Consider the following 20,402-nt stretch of genomic DNA (forward strand, 5'->3'; position numbering starts at 1 on the left):
CTTATAGCCATCTAATGTATCTGCCAGTATAATTACTTTATGGATAGAATTTGAAACCTACTTTCTTCTTATATCAATGGATGCTAAGTTTGTTATCCACACATAACCATTAGGGTGGCCATAGAAGTGCAGATTACCTGCAATATCAGACGAACATTCAGACATCCCCATCTCCCGACCTGCCACTAAACATCAATTTAAATAAAGTAGTAAAAGAACAGATCAGCCGATGTTCTGCCCCTGACAACAATTGTACGAAAGTTTATGTCCGACAAAGCTGGTGACAGTCTCCCACTGAAAATCGTCAGATCGGCAATACATGCAGAGATATTATCAGCAGATGACAGAAATTTTCAAACCTGTCCGATCAACTGAATGACCGTGGCACGAAAAATGACGGGACACTCCACACACGGTCCAAAAATCGTACGAATCGAGGATTCGTACCATTATATCTGTATGTCTATGGCCAGCTTTAGTCCTTTTCCATTAAGGATTTACCCAGCTTACTACCATTAAGGGTATATGTGGCTTACATATACTCATCAATGTGCACTGGAAGAGTAAACCACTAGATGGCATCGTTTGGCACGGTATAAGGCTGTTTTCCCTATCACAGTGATCCCCAACCAGTGGCTCGCCAGTGACAGTGATTCCCACCCCATTAGATGTGGAGCCCACTGGCCTCAAAGCAGGTCGTTATTCTTGAATTTCTGGCTTAGAGGCAAGTTCAGTTGCATAAAAAACAGCTGTAATGCCAAACAGAGCCTTGTGTAGGCTGTCAGTCCATATAGGGGCTATCAAATCTTATTTTGCATTACCCAGAAACATATTTTATGCTTTTTACATCTGGATGTGGCACACAAGTAAAAAAAGGTTGGGGACCGCTATCAACTCTCCCCGGATTTCCAGTTTTTTTTTCACCCACACCCTACACTTCCATCATTGTAGGCCATTCCGCTAAGTAAGATGTGCACATGTGGAATGAGAGAAAACTTTAGGAGAACTAAACCCTAAAGTTAAAAAACCCTACGCCCTCCCTCCCCCACCCCCCCCAGCCTAGCTGCTCCCCCCAGGCAAAAGCCTCTATGTCTTTACTTTTGTCTTTACCCCTGCATGCAGATTCTGTCCAGCAGAGTTCACGGCAGCCATCATATTCTCTTCGGTAATCTTCGGAATGAGGCCTTCGTACGAAAATTGCAGAAACGCCGGTCTCATTCCGAAAATTACCAAAACAGCTGACAATGCCGCCCGTGAAGTTCGCTGGACAGGATCTGCACGGAGGGGTAAATAAACACTTAGGGGCAGGGGAGGGGGGTCTATCTAGGATAGGGGGTAGGGTTTTTTTTTAACTCTGGGTTTAGTTCTCCTTTAAGTAATACAAGAAGCAGAAGAGGAAGAAGCCATGTCCCTATATCAAATAGGTCACATTTTCAGTGGCAGTTTAGCGCAGTATATCAATTCACATAGTTGACATCATTGTGGTATATGCACATTACATTTAATTTTCCTTGCCGTACCCAGAATTCTAATTATTTACTATATTTTTTTAAAGCAGAAATATATAGCAATGCAGAAAGATATATATCCTAGATTTGAACTGGTAATTTGATAAAGTGATTCCAAAATAATTGCTCTCTCTTTTTATGCCCTTCCTTTTTTTTCCCTTTTTCCCCTCTAGCTTTAATTTACTATAGCACAATTTAGTACATTCCTTTACTGTGTCATTCTCAGTTGGGAACAATATGTTGGCATCTCTTAAATCATTTCTCAGTGAGGCGTTTGCCTCACAGTAATTAATTACACCTTCATAAATATTCATTAATGTTCATTAAATATTCATTAATTCACTCTGCTGTCACTGCCATAGGAAAGTAGTTGTGGAGTATATAACTAAAATGCAGTATAGGAACTCAAACGTGATTTATGATTCTGGCAGAGATCAAGTGTTCTTTGCAAGTACTGAGCAGGTTACCACAGATATGCAGGATCATTATGATAACCAATCTTACAGTTTGTCTTTCTCAAGAAGATCATTTATTATTTATACAATATATATATATATATATATATATATATATATATATATATATATATATATATATATATATATATATATATATATATATATATATATATATATATATATATATATATATATATATATATATATATATAGTGTGCCTTTAACTCCTGTGTAAGTGATATCATTATGGGAACAGACAACTGCCACTTCCCTGTATAGTTATTATAATACAAATTAGTAAAGATTATCCCAAAGTTAATTTTTGGATAACTGACTGATCAACTTGATCCCTATGTAAATGTGGCTCTATACCACTTTATGTAAGGGAATTCTTATCCAGAATCCTAAGTTTTCCAGATAAGGGATTTTCCGTAATTTGGATCTACATACGTTAAGGAGAATTTTTAAATTAGAATTTCGAGTTTATTTTAGTGTAATTTGACTAGGGAATAGTCCAAATTTGATTATTTAAAAAATATAAATAGTAGCATTCAGCAAAACAGGGAAGAAAGGGAACATACTATACACTAAGGGGGTTATTTACTAAACTCTAAATGCAAAAATCACAAAAATTTGTGTTTTTTTTTATAAAATCTGACTTTTAAAAAATCACAAATTTTTCAGAATTTATTAAACCCTGAGGATGGAAAAGTCAGAATCGGAAAATCCGGCATCTCAGACCTGTTGAGGTTGCATATAAGTCAATGGGAGAAATCCCAATGATTTTTTGATGTGCGCTGGGTTTTTGGCAATACCCTGAAGTTTTCAGAGTTTTTGGGCAAAATTCTGAGTTTTCAGGTAAAAACCCGAAAAAATCTTGAAAATCGGATGAAAATCTGAAAAAATCTTGAAAATCGGATGAAAAGTCTTATTCTGAATAAAAGGTCCCATAACCTATATTACCTTTTTTTCCGACCATACCTTACTGGTAATTATTGTTGTGTAATGCACCTAATGTATACCTGAAAAAAACTCAGACCAAATCCGCACAGGTTTTTTGGGCGTATTTATTAATACACTTTCCCGTGAAAATCTTATTTTTTTTCCGCAAACAAAATCTTCGGGAAAGTGTATTAATAAATAAACCCAAAAAATGTGTGCGGATTTGGTTGGATTTTTTTTTAGGATGTATTGAGATAAATTCGGACTTTGATAAATAACTCCCTATGGTATGCAAAATAAGCAGTTATCATACAGGTATACAGTAGGTGCATTACACAACAATACTTACCAGTAAGGGAAAAATGGTAATACAGGTTTGGGACCTTTTATTCAGAATGCTCGGGACATGGGGTTTTCTGAATAATTCCTTAATTTATATCTTCATACCTTAAAGGGGTTCATCAACTTTCCACACTTTTTTCAGTTCTCGTGGTTTCAGATAGTTCACCAGAAATAAAGACTTATTCCAATTACTTTCTATTTTCTATGTGTGACAGTTTTTCTAATATTAAAGTGTAAAGTATAATTTTTCACTTTTTTCACTTTTTTCACAAGTAGCTCTGTGAAGGGGTCACTGAACTCTGTAAACTGTTCTAAATTGATATTACCCTGTCTTTATTCCTGGAGAACAATCTGAAAACAACTCAACTGAAAAAGTTTTGGGAAGTTGAACAACCCCTTTAAGTCTACTAGAAATCCATGTAAACCCAATAGGCTGGTTTTGCTTCCAATAAGGATTAATTATATCTTAGTTTTTATCAAGTACAAGATACTGTTTTATTATTACAGAGAAAAAGGAAATCATTTTTAAAAATGTGAACTATTAGATTAAAATGTAGTCTATTGGATATGGTCTTTCTGTAATTTGGAACTGTTGGGGAAAAATCCAAATACCAGAGATCACTTGAGGTCAAAGGGTTAATCCAAGTTTGTTATTGATAAGAATAACTTTTCCTCCACAGAACTTTCTGGATAACAGGTTTCCAAATAATGGATCTTTTACCTGTAATAACCAAAAGAAGGTGTGCAAGGATATAGCCAAGCAAAGTAGTCAAAAACGGAACAACCAACAGGTATCCTCAAACCTGTAAAACATATTATTTAATCTGTAAGTGGTAGCACCTTTTTTTGGGCATTTTTTTTGTCATTACATCCCTTTTTTGTTCTTTATCCCTCCTCGTACATGGAACTTTCCAGAAATGAAGTATATCTCACTGATAACATTCTAGAATAATTCATTACCCTATAGTCTAACATGCTATCAAAGGATAAAAAAAATTAAAAAAGATACTTTGCAGCATTTAAAGTGATATCATTACAGAAAACAAATTATATTGATATGATCTTTCCCTGTTCCAGCCATGAGGAAGACTTACATTGATAATACTGCACGCTGGTAGCAAGGATCATGGAACATGAAGGGAACATTTCTGAGGTGAATAAAAGAAACATAAAGGATATGGAATAGCACTCAAACAAGAGAAGTAGATAGAAGTAATATATCATAATGGCAGTTCTATTTAGATAACTAGCACGTAGGCATGGTATATAACACAATGCCAAGTTCTTACACATTATAAAAATGTCAGAGCAATTTATGCCAGATACACTACCTCTCTATATGATTTGTACCCAGAATGCTATGGGATTCTAGAAGAGTAGCTTTTCACCTTTTTAGCCCGAATATTATTTATACATACTTTTATAAAGAATATTTTGTGTATATTTCTAAAAAAAACAACAAATGCTCTTTGTAGCTATAAATTTAATGTTATTGCTACTTTGTATTACTCATCTTTCTATTCAGCCCCCCTCTTATTCATATCCCAGTCTCTTATTCAAAACAATATACTGTATGTTTGCTATGATTAATTTGGACCCTAGAAACCAAATTGCAAACTGGAGAGCCGCTGAATAAAAAAACAAAATAACCCAAAAATCACAAATGATAAAAATGATTGCCAATTGCAAATTGTCTCAGTGTAGCCTTCGCTACATTATACCAAAAGTTAACTTAAAGGTGAAAAAAAAAAAACTTTAAATGGAGAATTTGCTTGCATTTTCTATTTGAAACCAATGGGCAAACGTTGTGAATCTTTGTCTGATTTGACCATTCACTTAAGCAGTAGTGCCATACCTATGTAGACGGAGGAACAGCAGGTGTCAGGAACTAGAGTCCTGCATCGTGTCAGGTACCTGTGGAATACCAGCAATGTGGTTGCGTTTTGGGAAAAAAGTCCCTGATTCCTTGTCCAGCTGGGCTTGATCTCACCCACCTTCCTTTGTGGTTCTTCCAGGTTTTTAATTTATTGGTGAAGATTTCATGCTGGAGGGACATCACTTCCGGTCAAATGTGACGCCACTTCTGGTTGTGCGTGCCCCCTGAGTCGGAAGGTTAGTTGACCTATCGCAGGTCGTGTAGCGGAAACATGCAGGTCAAATTAGGGTTTGCAGGTTCGGGTTATGGATTGTGTGTAAGGGTTTAAAAAAATGCACCTGTGCAGGACTCTATCAGGACATAGACCACCAAGGTATTTAATTACCAGCCAACAAATATACACTGGGGCTCATTTATGAACACTGTGCAAATTTGCACCTAATTGAGGCCACTTTAAAGTGGACCTGTCACCCAGACATAAAACGCAATAATAAAAGTCCTTTTCAAATTAAACATACAGGCAGGGCAAGCAATTACTTTCACTTTCCATTCAGCACTGCTCTCCCCACATTCCTCCAGTTATCTTAACCATTTTGTTGTGTAGCCAGTGGAAGGACATCAGGTCCCCCATTCTGGTGGACAAACAAGATTCTGAGATGATGCAAGGCTTGCTGTTATGAATGGCACCCTTAATCCAGAACCAGTGCTAGGCTCCCTGGTCTTGGCTCTTGCTTCTGCCTTTAACAGCCACCTTTCACCTAGGGAGGAGCCCCCAGCTAATTGGATGCCGCCAGGTTTTACTAAGAGAGGAGCAAAGCTAAAGGTTCTGGATGAGCAAAGGGGCATCATCGTCTCACCAAGGGGCAAATTTACTAAAGGGCGAAGTGGCTAACGCTAGAGAAAATTCGCCAGCATGTCATTTCGTTACTTCGTCGATTTACTAACGGGTGCTGGCGTAAATTCACTAGCGAAGTGGACCTACTCTAGCGCTACTTCGCACCCTTACGCCAGACGAAGCTGCACTAAGGTGAAGGGACCTAACTACGCTAATTCACTAAGTTGCGGATTTTCGTGAATGTTACCTCTTGCGCCAGACTTTACTTCGCCACCTCAGACCAGGCGAAGTGCAATAGAGTAGATAGGGATTGGTCCAAAAAATGCTGGCGTCTTTTACTTTTTTAAGGGTAATAGGCTGAAAAAGAGTGAATTATTTTTTCTAGGGTACCCTCCTACATTTGATAACATATGGCACCTAAACTATACTGTGGGCACATGTGTAGGGCATTAGAAAACATTTATTAAGGTTCCCCGGCCTTGTGTAGTGTAATGTGTTTTCTGCTGCATATACGGCCATTGTACTTTAACTGCACGCTGTATGCAAATTTCCGATCGCTAGCGTAACATCAAGCTGCTTATCGTAACATCGCTGGCGCAACGTCTCAAACGATCAGTAACTTGTGCGCAACTTCGGATCTTCGTGAATTTGTGCAGCCCTGGTAAATCTACAAGTGAGGCGAACTGCAAATTCGGAGGTAAGTAAATTTGCCCCCAGGGATACTGGATGGAAGATAACATAACTTGGAAGACAGGCCAGACAACACAGTGTGGAACAGGCAGGCCTGGCCAGCACAAGCAGAGTTAAGAATAGTCAGACAGGCCAGGTCGGTGCAGGCAGAGTTATAGGAATGGTCAGACAGGCCAGGATCAGCATTGGAGAGCATAGAATAGTCAGGCAGGCAAGAATCAGATTGGAGAGCTCAAAATAAATGGCCAGGCAAGGGTCAGGATACAGAGTTCAGAATAGTCAAGGGTCAATAACCAGGAGATCAACAGGATTCACTAGAATTATACAGCCAGGAATAAGCTAAATCACGCCGGCACATAAACCCGGAAGTGTGCGGCCACGCGCAATTGGGAAACCTGTACTCATAGGAACAGGACGCTGGAGGCCACAAGACCACCAGGAAACCTTTTGTTACTTGCCTTAATAACATGGTCCACAAAATGGCTCCTGCCTGCTTGCTATAATTAGGAGTTCCCAGATTGATGGAAACATAATTCAAATAATTTATGCAGTGTAATTAAAGTTTATTTTGCTTGACTAACATGATAAAATAAGATTTGGAATATTTTTTTTGGGTGATGTGTCCCCTTTAAGGGGCCAGTGGGCTAGGACAAAGTTGTGATATGTGAGCCCCCACACCAGCCCCAAGGAATGTGTTATAGGGCTTAACTCAAGCAGATGAAAGTAAATATAAGGGAGAAAGAAATAGCCTGTGCTTATTGAAGTATGAATAAGATCAAGGTACCCCACCCACAGCCATGAAAGCACAGAAATTGGAATCACACATATCAGCTTATCAATACAAAGATCCCTTAGGAACATTTAGTCCAACAGAAAGTTAAAGCAAACGAAAAAAAATAAAAAGAAAGTACAATAGCCGTAAAATCTAAAATAGAATAAGTCTAGAAATGCTGTCTTGGGTATACTAAATATAAACATGAACTTACTGCACCACAAGCCTAATCAAACAAATAATTTATGCTTTCAAAGTTGGCTACAGGGGGTCACCATCTTATAATTTTGTGAAACATCTTTGCAAGACGAATACATGCTCAGTGTGGTCTGGGCTGCTTAGGGATCATCATAAACAAAGCTGCTTGAGTTCTGCATGGCTGGGAAGTAAGGCGGGGGCTCCCCCTGCTGTTCATAAGTATGATTGTTTCCCTGCTCAGCAGTTAGGGACCGTCTGACAATTCCTATCCACAGCAGTAAATGAAGGGAGAATTTTACTGCATACAGTCAGGTTTCTTATAAAAACGGTACACATTGTTCCATTAAAGTATATTGGAGATAGGTTTCTTTTTCTTTAAAGCAAGTAAAAACGGGATTTTATTTTATTGCTTTTACATGCCCTTTAAAGTAATTAAAATGAAGGGTAAGTCAAAAATTATAGCAAATGACATGTGTGAATATGAGCCCCCAGTCCTGGTTGGCCCTGGAGAAATGCCCCCTTTGCCCATTTATTAAAATGACCCTGCACCTGGGCATTAACCCATTGCAGCCAATCATTAATAAGCTTTTTTTAGCCAGCTGCAAATAGAACAATAGAAGCAAAAATGTAATTATTTGAGAACCTTACCTCAGGCGGCTGATTATTTGCAATAGGTTACATATGCCCAATGTTCATAAATAACACCCAATGTTAGATCAAATATCTGGACAAAAACAGAACTAAACTAAACTCTGATTAAAGTTATTAGGGGTAATACATGAGGACCCTGAATAAAAGTGCCAGAGCGCTAAGGGGCTGAAGAACAGGCCTGTTCTGTCATAGGCTGCCATAGTGCAGGTGGTAAGGATAGGGTGCCACTGTAATTCATATGTGCAATTTAGGGGAGGAGTTGGGATGTCTAAGACCCTCCCCCTGCCTGTCCCTCATGAATATAATGCTGCCAAAAGCAGGCATTGCCGAATCAATGGCTGTGACCAATCAAATAGGATGGAAAGCAAGGTGCAAATTGCAATAACATGGTGAATATAAGATATATAAGATATATGGGTGCTGTATCAATCTGAAAGGCACATTAAATTTTTCTTTATTTGATCAGTAGCTTAGGGGGCATATTTTTTAAAGGTCGAGTGATTGAGTTTTTTTAACTTGAATGACCTCGAAACTTGGTATCTTATTTGAGAAAAAACTTGAACGTCTAAAACTGGAACAAATATTACCGACCCAAAAACTCAAACGGAACACAATTCAAGTTTTTCCTCCAAAAAAAAATTCTCAGGAAGGCTATTAACAGCTTCAAATGGGTCACTGGACCTCTGCCATTGACTTCTACTGTACATGAACTCATAAGGTTTAAGTGGTGTACTATCGAATTCGAGTTGTTCCCAGGGTCGAGGTACCGTATGATAAATCTCAAATTCAAATATGGATTTTTCCCAACTCGAATTTGTGAGTTTGGACCAAAGATCCAACTTGAAAATTTGAATTCAAATTTACCAATCGAAACCTTAATTAAATCTGACGCTAATTGTGTTTTTTAAATAAAACAAAAGTGCTATCAAAGCTCAAACACTGCCTTGCATGCTTTGAAGAACAATCCCAAATAAAGTGTGTGTGTTTGTATCTGGGGGGGGGGGGGGTTCAGCCACAAAAAAAATATACATTGCTCTGCTAAACACATCAGAAACACAAAGTAGGAAGCTAAGTAAGAAATCTTCAGGATGCTAACAATAGTTCTTTTGATATTAGAGACGTCTAAGTCAAGATGTCAGCTACACTAGATATAGCTGAAAGGAGTACAAAAGCAGCTCACGGTAGAGCATGATTAAGAACCAGCAGTTATAATAAGATGATATTTTTTTTTACAGAACTTTTCACACTTTAGGACTGAACAAGGAAACACATTAGAACCATTGTATCAAAGTAGACTATTATTCTGAAGATGTTTTATGTGATGCCAGCTTGTGTAACTTAAAAAAAAAGATATACAGTGAGATGAAAACGTTATCAGTGTGAATACAGTGCGACTCCTTTGACTTTGGTAGCATTAACTCCACCCTGTTCTCCCTTACATTTCTTTTTTTTTTTTTTCCGATTTTTGGAATTTAAACCACCAGTTGTACATTACTTGTTCTGTATCCCTTTACCTCATAGTTACAAATCAATTGTAAACATTGTCATATCTGCTATAATCTTGAGCATATACTGGCACAGCAAATAAACATGAGAAATTTCTCAAGAAATATCACCTTTACTAGCCTAAAATCTGAGTTCAGCTTCCACCATTTGCTGTAATGATCTCGTAATCGGGAACCTTGCTTGGTGGTGGGTACACTCACAATGCACAGGGTAACCCTGCGCATTCCGATGTTCAACGACATCCTTTTGGGGCCCTGGGCTTTCTGCTGCGAAAAACACAAGGAAGAGTGTGTGACAACAACAAGTCCGTAAACGAGGTACAGGCAAGGATGAAGAGGAGACGTGGTTGAGAATCAGGCAAGAGGTTCAAGGCGGGCGGCAATAATCAGAGTAAAGAGTCAGCCGGGAGTCAAAAACCAGGAATTCAGATACAAACAATCGCTAAGGCAGGAACAGTATTACTGTATTATTATGACGAAGCAGGCGTCAAAACTCTCAGCGTCGAACACCAGGGTCAAGAGAGGCCAAACCCGTAAGTGCGCGCCTGCGCACCCGAGACCGCAAAGAGAACCGACGCGAGGTAAGAGAGGGAGCGGATCTCCCGGCACGTCTTACATTTTGCTCTATAGCTTTCCTCACAATCTATTATGATTAGCAATGGTAAAGTGTGCCCTTTTTCCCCATTAAACGAACAGTTACATCAAAAAATTAAAGTGTTTTAAAGTAATAAAAATATAATGCAGTGTTGCCTTGCACTGGTAAAACTGCTGTGTTTGCTTCAGAAACACTACTATTGTTTATATAATTAAGCTGCTGTGTAGCAATGGGGGCAGCCATTCAAAGGAGAAAAGGCTCAGGTTACACAGCAGATAAGCTCTGTAGAACATAATGTTGTTATCTGTTATCCACTATTTATCCTGTGCCATATAGACTTTTTTTCAATTTTCAGTTTGTTTATATGAACTATAGCAGTGTTTCTAAAACAAACAGGCCAGTTTTACCAGTGTAGGGTAACACTACATGATATTTTCATTCCTTTAAAACACTTTCATTGTTTGTTGTTACTGTTCCTTTAAGACCATGCCAAAAACCTCATGCCATCAACGCGCTGATGTGGGGGAATTTGTGATGATCCAATAAACACTTTAAGCACGAATACCTGTGAGTGCTTCAATTCTCTACATTCATTATATATATATATATATATATATATATATATATATATATATATATATATATATATATATACATACACATAATATATATATATATATATATATATATCTATATATATCTATATATATATATATATATATCTATATATCCACCATTAAGGTCCGCACTCGTCGTTAAGGACTGAACTCGGGTGCTGTGTGTAGATCGTGAAATCCAAAAGTCCAAAGGTTTACACGCACACCGATGTTGATATAAATGTTACTTTATTAGGAAGTCATTAATTTATTGCATCAACGTTTCGGTTCGGAATCTAGAACCTTTCTCAAGATGCTTTTCCCTCTAACAGGATGTGTTCCAGTTACAAAATTTAAAACTTACTTACTCCGCCCAAGTGCTGACATGGCAGCTCCTGATAGGAACAGTATAATATAGCAATAGTTAAAGTGTTCGATACATATATATATACATGAAATCAAAATAAGAAAACAAAAAGAAACAAATAATTCACACTAAATAAACACCATGTAACATATTTAGGAGGACAAAAAGATGTTAAGGATGCAGAGAACTATCGTTTATCAAGAAAGCAGTTAAATGAACAATATTCATTTAACCCTCGTGGTGCTAGGTATCTAAGGCTTCCTTCAAAAACATTAGGTTGTTTTAAGTGTCCTACATGTCTGTCTTGCCGATATATGACCCCAGGTAAAAGTTTTGTTCACCCTCATACGGGTCGGCAGTACTTGATTCGCCATCATATCACGTGTACCACTACTCACGTGATTTATTTGATTACTTGCCCTTGTGGATTGTCGTATGTCGGCAAGACAGACATGGCGCTGAGACTCCGTATGGATGGCCACAGGTCGGCCATCAAGACGGCGTTCAGGGACAATAAAACTCCCAAGCCTGTTGCTAAACATTTCCTTGAAATGGGGCATGGTTTGCCCACCTTTAAGTATATGGGGATTGATCATGTCCCCATGCCACGTAGAGGAGGAGATCGCTCACGGCTGTTGCTGCAGCGTGAATGCTTTTGGATTAAAACTTTAGATACACCAGCACCACGAGGGTTAAATGAATATTGTTCATTTAACTGCTTTCTTGATAAACGATAGTTCTCTGCATCCTTAACATCTTTTTGTCCTCCTAAATATGTTACATGGTGTTTATTTAGTGTGAATTATTTGTTTCTTTTTGTTTTCTTATTTTGATTTCATGTATATATATGTATCGAACACTTTAACTATTGCTATATTATACTGTTCCTATCAGGAGCTGCCATGTCAGCACTTGGGCGGAGTAAGTAAGTTTTAAATTTTGTAACTGGAACACATCCTGTTAGAGGGAAAAGCATCTTGAGAAAGGTTCTAGATTCCGAACCGAAACGTTGATGCAATAAATTAATGACTTCCTAATAAAGTAACATTTATATCAACATCGGTGTGCGTGTAAACCTTTGGACTTTTGGATTTCACGATCTACACACAGCACCCGAGTTCAGTCCTTAACGACGAGTGCGGCCCTTAATGGTGGATATTTATTCTGTCAGAGATTGGATGGATTGGCCCAGCACCGTCTTTTTATTCGTTTTATGAATTTAATCTGTTACAATTTTTTCTATACTTCTCGGCTGAGAATGGAGGACTTTGCAGAGCGAGCAGGCTTGTTGTCAGATTATGCTGAAACTTGGCATGTATCTGAAGCCAATGCGGATCGTGTTCTATGGGCAGGCACACAGACGGAACTCCCTACCAGCACCAATATTAAAGATGTCGGCAAAGAACTCACGCGGTTGAAACAACGCGTGATCGACTTAGATCTACACGGCTTATTCCTTTCCGATTACTACAGAGCCAAAAAAATCCCGCGAGGTTTTCGGATTCGCAACATGCCGACGATCGGCCGATGGAATCCAGACTTCTGTAAGAAATGGACAGGAGTCCTGAATCGGTGCTCGTTAGATCTTATGGTGCTGGTTATTGAGGAGGTGTCGGGCGAACTCACTAAGGCACGTAAGTCCCTTTTATCCTTTGAACACGATCATCAGGCTTTGATAATGTCGGAATCCTCTAAGGACATTTTGTCCGCTACCAATGCGCAAGTTGATGCGTATAAAACAGACATCTTGCGTTTTAAAAGGGAAAAGTTAAATAAGGTTAATGAGGATTACGCTACCCATAGGGTCTACCGTTGGCTCAGTGGAGATAAATCACACATGTTTAAATATACACCTAGACGGTTTAAAGACCGCCGTGTGAGGCCACGTACTCTCCAAACAGTTGATTCCAGTTCTGGCGATTCAGAACCTGACGAGAACCCTGTATTAACGGGCAGTGATACACGAAGCAATGAGGCTGTCAGCGGCCTGACACAAGCCCCTCAAGGTTTTTTAGAGCAAGCCACGATACAAACTCGCCCTCCAATTCCACCCTCCACAAATCGAGGAAAAGGTACCCCACGAGGAGGGGTAAGAAGAGGGAGATCAGGCCAGCAGTAACAACATCAGTATTTAACCTGTCAGCACACACCTTGACCGATGCGGAACTTTCTCTTTTGCAAAAAGGCTTATCTTATGTGCCCACTACGAAATTCGACAGATTTGAATGGGACATAGACTTTTTCAGATTTATAAGAAAGCTTAATTTGCATGAATTTTTTGGCGATGTTCAACCGAATGAAACTCATAACATTGATACATTGAAACTTAAAAGTACTTTTTGTCCGCCTACACAGAATGTGGCAATTAAATTATTCAAACAGGCGATTGATCAAGAAGTGGATCAATTAAGTGTTGGGCATAACAAGTCTTATAACAATCTAACTAGGGCTGAATCTTTGGCGATTAATACACTAAGTCAAGATAAATCTATAATAATCCGCCCTGCGGATAAAGGCGGAGGAATTGTGATTCTTAATTATAATGATTATAGAGAGGAGCTAATAAAACAGCTCTCTGATGATCGAATATATAAACGCCTAGATTCAGATCCTGTTAAGTTGTTTAAGAAGGTCATTGATAATTATCTTTCTATTGCTCTCAATAATGGTTGGATCACTTTGCCATTGTATGAATTTCTAAAACAGGACTTTCCAATTTGTCCAATCCTATATGCCCTCCCCAAGGTGCACAAAAGTTTGGTGTCACCTCCGGGGAGGCCTATAGTGTCTGCAAGAAATAGTTTACTGCACCCATTAGGAATTTACATTGATCAGGTGTTACAACCTATTGTACAGTCGACACAATCTTATCTAAGGGATACACCCCATTTTCTTGCTTATATCAATTCTCTGACTTTTTCAGATGATGAGCCCCTGCTGTTGGCCACTGTTGACGTGGTTAGCTTGTATACAAGCATACCGCATCAAGATGGTCTCGCTGCGGTTGAAAAAACACTGAAAGAGGCAGACAATTATGTGGGTCCACCGATTGAGTTTGTCATTGAATTATTGAACATGTGCCTAAATTATAATTATTTTCGATTTGAAGATAAATTTTTTCAACAAATATCTGGCACAGCGATGGGGGCCCCAATGGCCCCCGCATATGCAAATTTATTCATGTTTCAATTTGAGGTGACCCACATTTTGTCTAAATTTCATCACAATATCGTTATGTATAAACGTTTTATCGATGATATTGTGTTGATTTGGAGGGGTAACACAGAGAGTTTTGATAACATGATAAGTGAACTTAATGTTTGTTCAGATACTATCAAATTTACATCTAAATGTGGTAGTGAATTGGAATTTCTGGACCTGTTTCTGTCCTTACATGGATCTCGTTTGGAATACACGTTGTTTCGAAAAAAAAACGATCGTAACACTTTACTACATGCCTCGAGCTGTCATGCTCCTGCCCTAAAACGATCCTTGCCATTATCACAATACTGTAGAGTGTTAAGAAACAACTCTGATCCCAGCAAATGTGAGATACAACTGTCACAAATGACAGAACGGTTCCAGGAAAGGGGCTATAATAAAAAAGTTTTGGATGATGCCCTTAGTCTTGCTAGACAGAGAGTTTCCTCAGTGAATAATAATCAAGGGGATAAGAATAGTTTAATACTATCTACTCAATTTAATGGCCTGTCACCTTCAATTTGTCGAGCTATGCGCTCAAATTGGAAGATAATTAAAGCAGACCCTAAACTTGATAAAATAAGTCCTAAGCCCCCGATGTTTGGTTACCGCAGGGGTAAAAATTTGAGAGACTTGCTAGTCTTAAGTGACCCAGTACAATGTTACTCTACACAAAACGTTGATCCCACTTGGCTTCCTTCAAAAACATTAGGTTGTTTTAAGTGTCCTACATGTCTGTCTTGCCGATATATGACCCCAGGTAAAAGTTTTGTTCACCCTCATACGGGTCGGCGGTACTTGATTCGCCATCATATCACGTGTACCACTACTCACGTGATTTATTTGATTACTTGCCCTTGTGGATTGTCGTATGTCGGCAAGACAGACATGGCGCTGAGACTCCGTATGGATGGCCACAGGTCGGCCATCAAGACGGCGTTCAGGGACAATAAAACTCCCAAGCCTGTTGCTAAACATTTCCTTGAAATGGGGCATGGTTTGCCCACCTTTAAGTATATGGGGATTGATCATGTCCCCATGCCACGTAGGGGAGGAGATCGCTCACGGCTGTTGCTGCAGCGTGAATGCTTTTGGATTAAAACTTTAGATACACTAGCACCACGAGGGTTAAATGAATATTGTTCATTTAACTGCTTTCTTGATAAACGATAGTTCTCTGCATCCTTAACATCTTTTTGTCCTCCTAAATATGTTACATGGTGTTTATTTAGTGTGAATTATTTGTTTCTTTTTGTTTTCTTATTTTGATTTCATGTATATATATGTATCGAACACTTTAACTATTGCTATATTATACTGTTCCTATCAGGAGCTGCCATGTCAGCACTTGGGCGGAGTAAGTAAGTTTTAAATTTTGTAACTGGAACACATCCTGTTAGAGGGAAAAGCATCTTGAGAAAGGTTCTAGATTCCGAACCGAAACGTTGATGCAATAAATTAATGACTTCCTAATAAAGTAACATTTATATCAACATCGGTGTGCGTGTAAACCTTTGGACTTTTATATATCTATATATATATATTTTTTATATATATATATATATATATATATATATATTTAACCCTGCCACAAGGGTTAACTACAATTCTACCAAATGCCTATAGGCTGAAAGCTCAGTTGACAAAAAAAAATAGTTAAAACATCATTCCTGTGGGTTTTTTTTTGCAACTTCTAATTTTTATTTTTTCATAAAAGAGAAAGGAAATTGTACCAGTGATTTTACATTTAACAAGATGGAAGTGATGGCAGATTCCTGAAATGAAAAATGTTATTATGTTAAGTGAAAGGATAAACTAGACTAAACTAAAAATCTTGAAAAAAACTGCTTGAATGTTAAAAATACACCTCTAATTGAGTTTTATACAAGCTCACTAGGTTTAAGTTGCCAAATGTAACATTCAAATTTCAACTGGTAATCTCAATAATTCAAAGAAAGATTGAATTAAAAAAATTAAAGATTGTTTTCTACCACAATTTTCATGATTTAGAATTTTAAAACATTTGCCCTCAAGTGTCTACTTTTACTTACTCATTTTAAGAGACTGAAAAGAATAGAACAGACAGCTCAAAAGTGTAGTGGGGGGTGCACAATTATCAAGGCACAGCGCACACTTGCCCTTTATCTAGTTTCTGTAAACAATTGTGTGAACTGTCTAGAAGGTCAGGAAACAAAATGCAACTTGACACTAGTTGTATACACACACAGACTATTTAAGGACCCATTTGTAACAAAAAAAAAACCCCTTATTATTTTTATACCACTCCAAACAGAAGGCTTGAGGTCCTTATAGAAGAAGACTTGTGCAAATCCGTCTGGCGTGAGACAGACTTTCAATTTATCAATAGATATAATCATTAGAAGAACCTCTTTGTACAGATACTGTACATGTCATCTGTTGGGTTAGCAATGCCCAGGTGAATAGATAAATTGATTGTATGAATAAGTATGATTGTTTCCCTGCTCAGCAGTTAGGGACCATCTGACAATTCCTATCCACAGCAGTAAATGAAGGGCGAATTTCACTGCATACAGTCAGGTTTCTTATAAAAACGGTAAACATTTTTCAATTAAAGTATATTGGAGATAGGTTTCTTTTTCAAGTAAAAACGGGATTTTATTTTATTGCTTTTACATGCCCTTTAAAGTAATTAAAATGAAGGGTCAGTCAAAAGTTATAGCAAATGACATGTGTGAATATGGGCCCCCAGTCCTGGTTGGCCCTGGAGAAATGCCCCCTTTGCCCATTTATTAAAATGACCCTGCACCTGGGCATTAACCCATTGCAGCCGATCATTAATAAGCTTTTTTTAGCCAGCTGCAAATAGAACAATGGAAGCAAAAATGTTATTATTTGAGAACCTTACCTCAGGCGGCTGATTATTTCCAATAGGTTACATATGCCCAATGTTCATAAATAATACCCAATGATAGATCAAATATTTGGACAAAAACAGAAATCTCAACTAAGCTCTGATTAAATTTATTAGGGGTAATACATGAAGACCGTGAATAAAAGTGCCAGAGCGCTAAGGAGCTGAAGAACAGGCCTGTTCTGTCATAGGCTACCATAGGGCAGGTGGTAAGGATAGGGTGCCACTGTAATTTATATGTGCAATTTAGGGGAGGAGTTGGGATGTCTAAGACCCTCCCCCTGCCCGTCCCTCATGAATATAATGCTGCCAAAAGCAGGCATTGCCGAATCAATGGCTGTGACCAATCAAATAGGATGGAAAGCAGGGTGCAAATTGCAATAACATGGTGGATATAAGATATATAAGATATATGGGTGCTGTATCAATCTGAAGGCACATTCAATTTTTCTTTATTTGATCAGTAGCTTAGGGGGCATATTTTTCAAAGGTCGAGTGATTGAGTTTTTTTAACTTGAATGACCTCGAAACTTGGTATCTTATTTGAGAAAAAACTTGAACGTCTAAAACTGGAACAAATATTACCGACCCAAAAACTCAAACGGAACACAATTCGAGTTTTTCCTCCAAAAAAATTTGAATAAATTGAACTGGTAACTGAGTTTCCACTAAAAAAAGCATTAGTCCTATGCAGCAGAGTTCTTGAACGTTAAGAAGACTTGATACATAAGTGTGTAAATATTTGGACTCCAAATGGGTTGTGAGGATAAAGAGCCAAGGTAATGGCACTGTGTGTTCCTATTACTATTACATTATAAACCCTATATAGGTTATATTTATCCCATGTTGTAGTAACTTGAAATTCAGAGAGAAAATGCCATAGCCTGTGGGACATTTGCATTCGAAGTTGCTTAGAACTGATTTGATTAGCCCAGAAGATAGGGGTGCTACACACAAGCAGTCAGAAGCCTTTGAGTCTCCCTCTTAAAATCAAGATGGATAATTCAAGCCTTAATCTTTATTACTTTATTATCTGCCAAACCTGCAAATGGAGAACTGTTATGAAGCTAGGACATGTTTTATGAAGGCTATAATATTAAGTCAAGATGTTAACCTTTTCTCTGAATTATTGTTACCTTTGTTTCAACGTTTAAAGTCAAAGATCCTTAAGCAGCCTTGGCAAAAAACGCTTATGTTTTGAATGCTATTCCGCAGGATAAAATGACATTTCAAATAAAGAGTACATTCATTTTACCTTTTGAGAAGCTTCTTGAACTTTAGAAATGCCCTTAGTTCTTTGCAACAGATGATTGGTTTCACTTTGTCTATTGCATTCAAGTTTGTAAAGTATAATTAAAATGCAGGGTTATAGAAAGGTAAATATTATGTGGAATATAAATAGAGTAAAAATATAATACTCAGCCAAACGTGTTTAGTTGTAAAATGATTTAAAATGCTTATTAAAGGAGAAGGAAAGCTACCGAAACATTTTATTGCCAATAGATTAGCCACAGTAGTGCAAGTTATAACACTATATTTATTCTGCAAAATGCTTTACCATACCTGAGTAAACAGCTCTAGAAACTTTTGCTGTTTGTTTAGGATAGAAGCTGCCATATTAACTTGGTGTGACATCACTTCCTGCCTGAGTCTGTTCCTGCTCACTCATAGCTCTGGGCTCAGATTACAGCAGGGAGGGGAGGGGGGAGTGGAGCAAACTGAGCATGCTCAGACCAGGGGCAAGGAGGTTTAAGATGAAAACAGGAAGTCTTATAAAGAAGCCCATGTGTATACAATAGAAGGAAAGAAATGTGTTGTTTCTTTTGACAGAGGACTCAGAGCAGCATTACTTTGAGGGTTTACTGGTATATTTATATAGACCTTTCTGATAAAGCTTACTTAGTTTTAACCTTTCCTTCTCCTTTAAGGGAAGCTGCAAAATTGATGAGATTGCGGATACCATTAAGTTCCCTTCCATGAATTTTTTTACAGGTGTAAAAAGATGCCATAAATGTAACTTTCACAAAAGCCCAGATTAATCTACCTAAAATCTCAGGGCGATGTAATTGTAAACCTAAGCAGAACTGGGCTTCATTTGAATAATTTCTATTAAAGTCTTCTGATTCTGAAACACAAATAAGCTACAACTTAGATCAATATTCATGCTGGAGGTTTTTCGATGTTTATTTCAAGGGGTAGTTCACACTTTTAGTATGTTATAGACTGGCTAATTCTAAGCAACTTTTCAATTGGCCTTATTTGTTTTCTTTTGTATAGTTTTTTCATTATTTGCCTTCTTCATCTGTTTCCAGATTTTAAATAGGGGGTCATGGCCCTATCTAAAAAAACAAATGCTCTGTAAGGCTGCACATTTATTGTTATTGCAACTTTTTATTACTCATCTTTCTACTCACGTCCGCTTCTATTTATATCCCGGACTGTTATTCAAATCAATGTATGATTGCTAGGGTAATTTGAACCCTACCAACCAGATTACTGAAATTGAAAACTGGAGAAGGGCTGAATAAAAAGCTATATATAATAACTCAAAAACCATAAGTAATTTAAAAAAACGAAAACCAGCCCAGCTTGTCTCAGAATATCACTCTCTACATCAGGGGTCCCCAACTCGTTTTACCAATGAGCCACATTCAATTATAAAAAGAGTTGAGTAGCAACACAAGCATGCAAAAAGTTCCTGGGGTGTCAAATAAGGGTTGTGATTGGCTATTTGGTAGCCCCTATGTGGACTGACAGACTACAGGAGGCTCTGTTTGGCAGTACACTGGTTTTTATGCAACCAAAACTTGCCTCCAAGCCTGGAATTCAAAAATAAGCATCTGCTTTGAGGACACTGGGAGCAACATCCAAGGGTTTGGAGAGCAACATGTTGCTCACTAGCCACTGGTAGGGGATCATTGCTCTAAATCAAGGTAAAAAGGCTCAAACGTGAATAATCTCTTTAACTGCTCT

The sequence above is a fragment of the Xenopus laevis genome, chromosome 2L (genome assembly GCF_017654675.1).
Source record: "Xenopus laevis strain J_2021 chromosome 2L, Xenopus_laevis_v10.1, whole genome shotgun sequence".
NCBI lineage: Eukaryota > Metazoa > Chordata > Amphibia > Anura > Pipidae > Xenopus > Xenopus laevis.